The sequence below is a fragment of the Leucoraja erinacea genome, chromosome 1 (genome assembly GCF_028641065.1).
Source record: "Leucoraja erinacea ecotype New England chromosome 1, Leri_hhj_1, whole genome shotgun sequence".
NCBI classification, from domain to species: Eukaryota; Metazoa; Chordata; class Chondrichthyes; order Rajiformes; family Rajidae; genus Leucoraja; species Leucoraja erinaceus.
Genome location: NC_073377.1, coordinates 152,660,199 through 152,672,222, shown reverse-complemented (window position 1 = coordinate 152,672,222; position 12,024 = coordinate 152,660,199). Strand labels below are relative to the sequence as shown.

Genomic DNA, 12,024 nt, shown 5'->3' with positions numbered 1-12,024 from the left:
CATGTGCCTGTCCAACTGTTTCTTAAACGTTGGGATAGTCACAACCTCAACTACCTCCTCTGGCAGTTTGTTCCATACACCCACCACCCTTGGTGTGAAAAAGTTACCCCTCGGATTCCTATTAAATCTTTTCACCTTCACCTTAAACCTATTCCTCTGGTCCTCATTTCATCTACTCTAGACGAGAGAATCTGTGCATCTACCCGATCTATTCCTCTAATGATTTAATACACCTCAATAAGATCATCCCTCATTCCCCTGTGTTAATTTATGTCCATTAATTCACTGCTGTTTCTCTTGTGACAGTGGGGGCAATTTATAGCAGCCAATAATCCTAGCAACAAGCACTTTTTTTTCTGTGGCAGAACACATGAGCACCTGAGTGAAACCTATGAAATCACATGGAAGATATGTAAATTTTGTAGATAGTGTATCGGATGTGAACCCTGAGGCACAGTGCGAACGGACATCTTCTGCTGAAACTCTATTGTGCTCCTTCGTACTAGGTTTTTTCCTTTCTCTGCTTTATTCAGGCCGTTATCATGAATATTTATCACCTTGTCAACCATGTTTGTGTAGATGTCTTAGTGGATTCCGCGTAGCTGCAAGATGCCTAAGGCAAATAATCATCTACTTCAGAGCCAGACTTGGAAGAAGAAATGGAAAGAGTCATTTATTGTCACATTTATTGACAGAAACCATTTCACTCAATATTCGAAGTATAGTTTTGGCATCATAAAGAAGTACTAAAGCACTGGAAAACAATGCTGTACCTTGCAACAGTTTTGTCTGACAGCTAAAGTGCTGTCATAGTACACTGGCTCTTCGCCAGAGCTCGGAGTTGTCTCATTCCTCTTCTGCACTGCTGCACACTGAATGGTATACAAATTGATACTAAAATAGGATTTTCAGCTTTCCTTGCTGTCCAGTTATTTTTAAGATGCCTGGTTAAACTTTCCTTGGCATAAACTCTGCAGATTGTATGAATCATTCTGAGAACAACTTCCAGAATAACTCTTGATGTTCATGGAAAGCACAAGCGGAGAGTAGGCATTGCATTGAAGAACGTTTAAAGGATGGCATTTCTTGTAATAGACTAACCGTCTCAGAGACTCAAGGCAAAATAATCAGTTTTATAATGACAACTGCAGGGGAGGGCCTGATTTGATCAACATGAGGCAGATTGGAAGATAAGCAAATGGGCATATATACTCATTTATCTGTCTCTCCAGAGCTGAAGTCCATACATGCATGCAAGCTTGGAAGCAACTCCTGACACGGGCCAATTAATTGTTAATCAGTGTGCAGCTTTAAAGTTGTCCAGGGAGTAAGATGGAAGGCACTGAAGGAATTTCAGTTGACTTAAAAGCTTCTGGACGAAACAATGCATTAGTAGCCATTTCTGTTGCAATATAAGAGAATGCAAGAATTTGGCATCACTGAAAGTTGGCGTGCAGGTACAGCAGGCAGTGAAGAAAGCTAATGAAATGTTGGCCTTCATAACAAGAGGATTTCAGTATAGGAGTAAGGAGGTTCTTCTGCAGTTGTATAGGGCTCTGGTGAGACCACATCTGGAGTATTGTGTACAGTTTTGGTCTCCTAATTTGAGGAAGGAGATCCTTGTGATTGAAGCAGTGCAGCGTAGGTTCACGAGATTGATCCCTGGGATGGCGGGACTGTCATATGAGGAAAGATTGAAAAGACTAGCCTTGTATTCACTGGAGTTTAGAAGGATGAGGGGGATTCTTATAGAAACATAAAATTATAAAAGGATTGGACAAGCTAGATGCAGGAAAAATGTTCCCAATGCTGGGTGAGTCCAGAACCAGGGGCCACAGTCTTAGCATAAAGGCGATGTAATTTAAGAGTGAGGTGAGAAAACACGTTTTCACCCAGAGAGTTGTGAATTTATGGAATTCCCTGCCACAGAGGGCAGTGGAGGCCAAGTCACTGGATGGATTTAAGAGAGAGTTAGATAGAGCTCTAGGGGCTAGTGGAGTCAAGGGATATGGGGAGATGGCAGGCACGGGTTATTTATAGGGGATGATCAGCCATGATAACAATGAATGGCGGTGGTGGCTCAAAGGTCCGAATGGCCTCCTCCTGGACCTATTTTCTATGTTTCTATGTTTCTAATAACCAGAGAGTGTGTTGATCAGGGAAACTGCTGGAAGGGGCAGTATGTGGAGGAGTGAAATGTTTCATCAGAGGCTATAACTGATCAAAGTGCACAATTAATAATTCTACAACCTAAATCTTAATAGAAACATAGAAAATAGGTGCAGGAGTAGGCCATTCGGCCCTTCGAGCCTGCACCGCCATTCAATATGATCATGGTTGATCATCCAACTCAGTATCCTGTATCTGCCTTCTCTCCATACCCCCTGATCCCTTTAGCCACAAGGGCCACATCTAACTCCCTCTTAAATATAGCCAATGAACTGGCCTCAACTACCTTCTGCGGGAGAGAATTCCAGAGATTCACCACTCTCTGTGTGAAAAAAGTTTTCCTCATCTCGGTCCTAAAAGATTTCCCCTTTATCCTTAAACTGTGGCCAACATCATATTATTTATGGCCAACATCATATTATTGACATTTTCCTTCTGATCCTGTGTTTTCACTCACTATTATCACATTCTGTATTCAGCCCTGCACAAATCTATTTCATCAGAGGTTTTATATTCCATGCAACTGAGACCATCCCCACAAACTCAACGTTGCATTTGACACAGTGCCACAAAAGGATTGTACTTCTTCTTCTTGCATATGGCGTGCGCAGCCTAAAGTTGCAAGACAACTTGTTCTGTTTGATCTTCTGTTTGTGCACGCCAGGTTGATTGCATTCGTTGAAACAGGGTGGACCACGTGAAGGTTGCAATCTCCCACCCCAAGGATTGCACTGTATGACCAACAATGGGCCTCTCTGCCTTTGCTTCAGTTTTACAAAAGTAGATAGGCAGGACCTTATAACATACTTGACGACAGTGCTTGACGTTTAATCTTTTAGATTTAGGTTTAGATTTTACTTCGGAGTCACGTGAGTGACTACGTGAAGAACCCCGCCAGGACGCATGCGTGTCATATCGCTACACACATTGTGAAACAGTCAGGCGGGGTGGAACGATGTTCCCCCGCAGCGGCAGTTTTTAAAAGCCGGAACCTGCAGGTAAGAGATACTCTGCGGTCTTTTGTGTTGTTCCCATACTGATTTACAGGTGGGGAGTCAATGGACAAGTCCAAGAAAACAACGAGGGCTGCGACAAAGCTGGCGGGGAGGACCGCGGAGTTGCGGACAGCCAGCAGCGGCCAGCGGCACATGAATCACCCGTAATGGGAACAGCTGTGCCCGACTTCGTCTCCGCACTGGCCAGATCCACCCCGCGGCCGGGCGGTAAGGCAAAACAAAAAACTAACAAAGTCGTTGACTCAAATGAGTCCGACTTAGAGCAGCCGCGAGCGGCCAGCGACCGTGAGCGCTGGAGCCGGATAGAGTGGTGTGTGTGGAGCAGTTGCTCCAATGTGACAGGCTCCAGGAGATGGAGTATAGTCACTGTGGGCTCTATGTTAAACCCACATCAGCACCTCTTGTAGGGCTGCATAGTGCATCTCCCTCATCAGAGGGGAATACTGGGGGTCAGTTCTGGGCTGATCCTGAAGAGGGGTTTGCAGAAGAGAAATCAAGTGTGCAAGGGGTGCAGGAATGTGAAAATCTACTGGACATGGTGTCCAACTTTATACAGCCAGACCAGACTGGCCAAAACCTGGAACAAAAACTAGCTGCCAGTATAGATTAAATGTCCTTTAACCAGCTACAGGAACAGGCTGTATTGGACACCACGGCAAGACACTTGGCACCGGGTAACTGTATATCCCTGAATGTTCCTGTTGTAAATAATTGCATATGGAAACATATCGGAGCAGGAGTTAGAGGCATGGATGTCAAACTCCAAAAGGTACTAAAGCTCCTAACAGCGGGAATAACAGCTTTCGCCCGCACAGTAGATGAGAAGGACATGTCGCAGGACCAACTGGATGCACTGGCACTGCTTTGCAACACACAATATGAAATAAACAGCATCAGGAAGAGTGCCATCCGACCTGCTCTAAACCCAAAATTCGCAGGTCTGTGCAAACCTGGAAACGTAAAACCACCAATTTTACTATTTGGAGGTAACCTATCGAAGCAAGTCAAGGAGCTCGATGAGGAGGCAAAAACCCTGGGGCTCATAAAAGCGACTTCATCAAAAACCTACTACGGCCATAAACAGCACCCTTACGCACCCACCAGTAGAACAAGACAAACTGGTGAAAGCTCAAAGGTCCGGTACACCAAACATGAGTCTTTTTCAGGCCATGGCCCAGGCCGGCCTTTTTGGAAAATACGCAAACCTCCAACACCAACCCAACCACAAACCCAGACACCGGCGCCTCAACATCAACGAAGGATTTACAAAAATAAGTAAACCTGCCACTGGTAACTATGGAGGTAGGTGGGTCTGGTTCCCTACAAATTGCAGGGAGCATGGAGGTTGGGGGGAGATTACACTTCTTTCTGGATGCATGGAGTATGTTAACTACCGACACTTATATTTTAAGCAGTATCCAGGGATATACCATAGAATTTATACACAAATACAGCCCTTCAGTTCAGCATGTACCGAACCGAATGTTCGTACTTTCAGGTAAAGAAAAATCAGAAGCGCATGCTGAACTGGAGCGGCTTTACGCAAAAGGGGTAATTGAAAAATCCCAACACGAATCGCTAGAATTCGTGTCCAATATCTTTACCAAAAACAAAAAAGATGGTGGTTGTCGCATCATCATAGATTTGACCAAATTGAATACATTTGTACAATATATTCATTTTAAAATGGAAACCTTTGTTACTGCAAAACAATTGATTTCCAAAGGTTACCATGGCTAGCATCGATTTAAAAGATGCTTACTATTCAGTGCCTATACGAGGTGACCACAGATGTTACTTAAAATTGAACTGGATGGGACAGCTTTGGCAGTATAGAGCACTGCCAAATGGGTTAACATCAGCCCCCAGGCTGTTCACAAAAATTTTGAAACCAGCCCTAGCGTTTCTACGGAAATGAAAACACATGGTCATGGCATATCTAGATGACATACTTATTGTGGGCAAAACTTTGGAATTGGCCAAACAAACCGTAACAGCCACAAAATGTTATTTGAAAAACTGGGGTTTATTATCCATCCAGTTAAATCTAAATTAACGCCTTCCACTACTATGGGCTATTTGGGGTTCACCATTGACTCAGTTCACATGTCGGTGACTTTGCCAAAGGGAAAGGCTATAGACTTAATAGAGGCTTGCAATAACCTCATTGACATCAGTAAACCGTCCATCAGATTGGTAGCAAAAGTAATTGGCAAAATGGTGGCTGCTTTTCCAGCCACACAATTCGGTCCTTTACATTACCAAAATTTACAGAGAGCAAAAATACGAGCACTCAAAATTAATGCTGGTCATTTTGACAGACCAATGAAGCTACCAATCAAAGCTATAATGGAACTAAAATGGTGGAAAGATAACATTTGGCTTTGTTTCAATCCAATCATTATCAGCAACCCTTCTATGGTGCTTCAAACTGATGCCAGTGCACTTGGTTGGGGTGCCACCAATTCCATCTCCAGCTATGGAGGTAGATGGACTGCACAGGAGGCATCATTATTACAAACACTGGGCATAAACTACCTGGAAATGTTGGGTGCAATCCATGGCCTAAAGTCATATTGTTCTGGGTTATATCACCAGTATGTTAGACTACAGATTGACAATACCACTGTGGTAGCATATATCAACCACATGGGTGGAAACAAATCGACATCATGTGACAATCTGGCTAATAGTGCATCCAGAGACATATTTGGATATCAGCTACTTACCTACCAGGTAAACTAAATTTAGTGGCAGACACCAGGTCACGCAAATTTAGTGAAAACACCGAATGGATGTTGAATAAAAAAGTATTTGCTGATATTACAGCATGGTATGGAACACCAGATATCGATCTATTTGCATCCAGACTTAATCACCAGTTATCAAACTATGTTTCGTGGGAACCAGACCCTGGGGCAGTGGCGACAGATTTTCGCTGCATTTGGGGGAAATTGTTTATTTATGCATTCCCTCATTTCTGCCTCATCAGTCGGGTATTAAGGAAAATACAGCAAGACTCTGCGTCTGGTATTTTGGTAGTACCCGATTGGCCTACTCAACCATGGTTCCCTGTGATACTCAACATGGTATTAGAACCATGTATCACCATCCCGAATAGACCAGATTTATTGGTTCATCCCGTAAAAAGGGATAGCCACCCATGTCATAACTATATGAATTTTTTAATTTGTAGAGTCTAAAAATACCTCTACTACAGTTGGGACTGACGGACCAAACAGTGAACATAATTTCGGCGGCCCACAGACAGTCCACCAAAAAACATTATCTGGTCTATATCAGGAAATGGGAGATGTATTGTCACGGAAACAGCATCACCTACAGATCAATGAACATCCCGTCTGTTCTGGAATTCCTGGCAGGCCTCCATTATGATGAGGGGCTCAGTTATAGTGCCATCAACTGCGCCAGAAGTGCCCTATCAACTTGTCTATGGCAAAGAACAGAGCGTCATTCTGTTGGGACTCACCCCCTGGTAACAAAACTTATGAGGGGAATTTTTAATACCAATCCCCCAAGAACCAGATACTCTCAAATATGGGATGCGAGTATTGTCCTGACGATGCTAAGGAATTGGTCTCCAGCAACAGCTCTGTCCCTACATAGACTGACACTGAAAACAGTCATGCTAATGGCTTTGGTCACGGCACAAAGGGTACAGTCGTTACAAAAAGTAAGACTGGACAACATGACTTCTTCATCTGGAAATATTACGCTTCATATTTACGAATTAGTTAAGCAGAACAGACAGGGATCAGCAGGCCTCAATATAGAATTTAGGTCTTACCCAATAGATGATCGTCTCTGTATAGTAAGACATTTGTTGTTATACATGGAGAACACAAAAATCATCAGAGGCAATGAGAAGGCACTTTTAATCAGCCACAAGCAACCACACAAAAAAGTGATGGTCCAGACCATCTCAAGATGGCTGAAACAGGTTCTAACACAGGCTGGGGTGGATACTAATATTTTTAAATCTCATTCCACCAGGGCTGCAGCTACATCGGCAGCTATGCAGTTGGATGTACCAATGGACCAAATCCTCAAGACAGCAGGATGGTCAGGGGAAAAAACATTCCAACTATTTTATCATAAACCAGTCATTAAACCTGGAATGTTTGCAGAAACAATTTTAAGTTCTGTAATTTAATTTACCCCATAAATAGGGGCTATAATTTGGTGTTAATAAATTTTTCATGGATTTCAATGTCGGATTCATGTCTAAATTATGTTGACACAATTCCTCCCACAGTCATTAAGGCAGATGTGATGCATGGACTCGTTTCCACAGCATGAAATCACAGAGCTTTGAAATCTTCACGTAGTCACTCACGTGACTCCGAAGTAAAATAGTAAGATTAAACGAGAACTTACCAGTTCGAAGTTTGATCGTTATTTTATGAGGAGTACATTGAGGGAATACGTGCCCTCCGCTCCCACCCATGATCATATACTCAACTGGTATTTCTTCTCTAATCTTACTATGTTCAGTCATTACAGTTATCTGTGATTTTACACCGCTGCTCTGAAGAATGACACGCATGCGTCCTGGCGGGGTTCTTCACGTATTCCCTCAACATACTCCTCATAAAATAACGATCAAACTTCGAACTGGTTAGTTCTCGTTTAATCTTACTATTTATTATTGTCACATGTACTGAGATACAGTGAAAAGCTTTGTTTTACATGCTATCCAATCTGATCAGCTAATACTATTCATAAATACATTGAACCCAAACTCAAGAACAATAGATAATACAAAGGGGAACATACAGAGTGCAAAACATAATTCTCAGCATTGTCGGGCATCAGTTCTATGAACAGAGTCCAATGTCCCCAAAGGGGTAGAAGTGCATCGAACATTACCCAGCTTATTCAGAACCCTCTTAACAGAATAGGAGAAGCTTTTCCAGGGTCTGGTGGTGTGTGCTTTCAAGCTACTGTATCCTCTGCTGACAGGATTAGGGAGAAGAAGGAATAACCAGGGTTGGACAATTCTTTGATTATGGTGGGTGCTTTTTTTTTTAGAGGTAGAATGAAATGTAGATGTAGTCAATGGTGGAAAGTGTGGTCTGTGTGGGCTTCATCTCTGCAATTATTTTAGCAATCTTGGGCAGAACTGTTCCCAAACCAAGCTGTGATGTATCCAACAGTATGCATCCTATGGGCATCTGCAGAAGTTTGTGAGAGTCATTGGAGACATGCCATATTTTCTCAGTCTACTGGGGAATTAGAGGCATTGTTGTAACTTCCTAACAATCATATCAATGTACTGGTCTACAACGGATCCTTGGTAATATTAATGCCAAGGAACCTGAAGATCTCAACTATTTCTACTTCGGTACCACTGATTCTGTTTTGGGCATGTACTCCACCATACTTCCTGAAGTCAATAACTAGCTCCTTTGTCATGCTGACCTTGAGGAAGAGTTTATTGTCCTGACGCTATGTTACTAGGCTCTCTATTTCCTTCCTGTACGCCGTCTTGTCATTGTTTGTGATTTAGAACTAGTGGTGGGGGGGAATACTGATTCCTAGTTCCAGGAGTTTGAAGATGAGTTTGGATGCAATTACGATGATGAAAGCAAAGCTATTGTCAATAAATAGGAGTCTAATGCAGGGGATAAATAGGAGTCTAATGCACTTATGTCTAAGTGTTCCAGGGATGAATTTAGTTCCTGGGAGATGGCATCTGCTGTGGACCTGTTGTGATGGTAAGCAAACTGCAGTGGATCAAGGCTGGCTGGGAGGCTGGAGTTAATGTAGACCTTCTCCAGTCTCTCAATGCACCTCATCATGGTGGATGTCAGAGCCACTGGACTGTAGTCATGACCTTACTTTTCCGAGGCACAGATAGTTGTCTTCTTAAACAAGGTAGGGACCTCAGAATGGAGTTTCGAGAGGTTAAAGATGTCTGTGAAAACTTCTGTCAACTGATCCACAGAGATGCTGAGGACGCAATCATGGATTCTATCCGGGCCATTTGCTTTCCCTGGAGCAGCTCTTAGGAAGGCCGATCTTACGTCTGCCATATTAACCAATGGTACAGGCATACCTGAGACTGGCGGGACATGTGATGGTCCTCCAACAACCTTCTGTTCTAAGCAGGCATAGAATGCAGGGAGCAATCCATCATTGCCAGCAATCCTGAACAGGTCTGCTTTGTAGCCCACTACAACATGCCAGCCTTGCCACAATCAACGGGTGTCCATGTCATTGTCTCGGAATTCCAGCTTGGTCCGGAATTCCCTCTTGTCACCCTTAATGGCTCCACGAGGTCGTTGATATACTTGTTGTACCGTTTGGGATCATTTGACTTGAATGCTCCAAACTTGGACTTCAACTGGGAATGGACTTCGCAGTTCATCCATGGTTTCCCATTTGATAACAAACATATTGTCTTCTTAGTTACACAGTTCTCTACACACTTGCTGATGAAGTGTGTGACAGCAGTGGCATTGTATCTAGATTAGCAGCAGTCCTTGAACATGGACCAGTCCACTGACTCAAAGTAGTCACGAAGGATATCATCTTTTTCCTTGGACCAGCAGTGCACAACTTTCTGCACCAGATCCTCTCACTACAGTTTCTGCTTGTAAACATGGAGTAGAAATGCAGCCGTTAGACTTTAGGCTTTAGATATACAGTGTGGAAACAGGCCCATCGGCCTGCCGAGTCCATGCCGACCAACAATCACCGGTAAACCTATTCTATACGACACACTAGGGATAATTTACAGAAGCCAATTAACCTACAAACATGTACGTCTTTGGAGTGTGGGAGGAAACCGGAGCACCTGGAGTAAATCCACGCGGTCACAGGGAGATTGTAGAAACTCCATACAGACAGCACCTGTACTCACGATCGAACCGCAGGTGTCTGGCGCTGTAAAGCAGCAACTCTATCGCTGCACCACTGTTCCACCAGTTGATCATATTTCACAGAGCAGTCTGGGAATGGAGCTGCATGCATATATGACAGTGGTGTAGCAGTGGTCGAGGGCATTTGGGCCACTGGTTGGGCAGGAGATGTGCTCATTAGTGTTTTTGCAGCATGTTCTTGAGGTTGGCCTGAGGAAGCTGGTATGAACAAGGCCTCGGGGTACTTATTTTCAAGGCCCTTGGTGGATTTGTGCAGTTCCACAAGTGCAAGTTTAGCATCGGCCTGGGGTGATGTAAACTGCTGATCTCACCCACAAAATTATCAGCAGTTCTGTAAATTAGCCAGAATATATCTACCATGATCAACATCGTTTTTCTTTAGAAGATTATTTTTTAATGCAATGGAATACATTTTAGTGAAATAGAATTTGAAAACATAAAATGCTAGAAATATTATTCCATCCTGGGCAGTTGCTTTCCGGGGAGTAACTGGCAGGAAGGCCGATCTCACCTCTGCCATAATAACCAATGGAACAGGCACAGCTGAGGCTGGTGGGAATTGTGACGCTCCTCCAATGACCTTCTGTTCAAAGCCGGCAAAGGATGCGAGGAGCAATCCAACGATGCCAGCAATAATGCCCAGGTTTGCTTTGTAGCCCAGTATAAAATGCCAGCCTTGCCACAATCTACGGGTGTCCGTGTCATTGCCTCGGAACTCCAGATTGGCCCGGAATTCACTCTTGGCATCTTTAGTGGCTCCACGAAGGTCATAAATATACTTGTTGTACCATTCGGGAAAATGCTAGAAATTTTATTCAGGATAGCGAATATCTGCGAACGGGGAGAGTTATGCTGGCAAAACTAAGGAAAAATAGGGATCAAAGATATTTTAAGATGCAGAGAAGGGGAAGGGGTGTAAAAAAACCCAAAAGGGATATTTGGATGGAGAACAGGGGACCCAAGTACTAATGACTGTGCCAGCTGGGAGAGGGTGATGAAGGCTTGTTAATCGTAGTTGATCTGTCTGAAGGAATAATAAAATGGAAGGAAAATGAAAGAGGAAGGATAAACTTCCCCTAGATCATGTACCATTCGGTAAAATGCTAGAAATATTATTCTTATAGATAGATATCTGCGAAGGGGGAAAGTTATTGCTGGCAAATCTAAGGAAAAATAAAGGATCAAAGATAAAAAAAAATCAGAGAATTGTAGCAAATTTGAAAAAACCCAAAGGTGATATTTGGATGAGAACCAGTTATGCCTCTGTCCCTATTAGGAAACCTGAACTGAAAACTCTGGAGACTTTGCACCCCACCAAGGTTTTCCATATCGTTCCCGATGATCTGTCTGAAGGAATGGTAAAGTAGTTTCCGGAAATGAAAAGGCGATTATTTCAAAAAATAAACTTCCCCGCGATCATGAAAAATAGGTTGCCGTAAGAGGGCAACCTCCAGCAATCACCTGCAACCTATTGCAACCACCTTCAACTAGCATCGCAACCGGCTTTGCTAAAAAAATGACCAATTTTTTAAACGGGTTCTAAGTGGCCGGTTTTCAAATTGAAATAATCGCAAATAAATATTCAGGTGAATGATTTGCTGATAACCAGTTATGCCTCTGTCCCACTTAAGAAACCTGAACGGATAACTCTGGAGAGTTTGCACCCCACCAAAGGTTTCCGTACGGTTCCCGGAGGTTTTTGTCAGTCTCCCTAATGGTCGAAAGTGGTTTCCGCTTCTTCTATGTTCCGGCGATTATTTCAAAAAATTCAAAACTTGGCCGCGACTAAAAAAGAGGGTTGCCGTAAGATGATTTCACTACCTTTCCCCTCCAGCAAATAGGGAAGATTCAAACAAGAGCACATGACCTTCAGACCAGCATCGCAGAAGTTTCGACTAAAAGAATTACCGACTTTTTTAAACAGAGAGTACCTA

General features: G+C 43.3%; 1 protein-coding gene across 4 annotated transcripts in view; it reads left to right on the top strand.

Moving 5' to 3' along the window:
• fstl5 (follistatin-like 5) overlaps positions 1–12,024 on the top strand; it is a 740,079-nt gene that overhangs the window by 587,067 nt on the left and 140,988 nt on the right. The window lies entirely within an intron of this gene.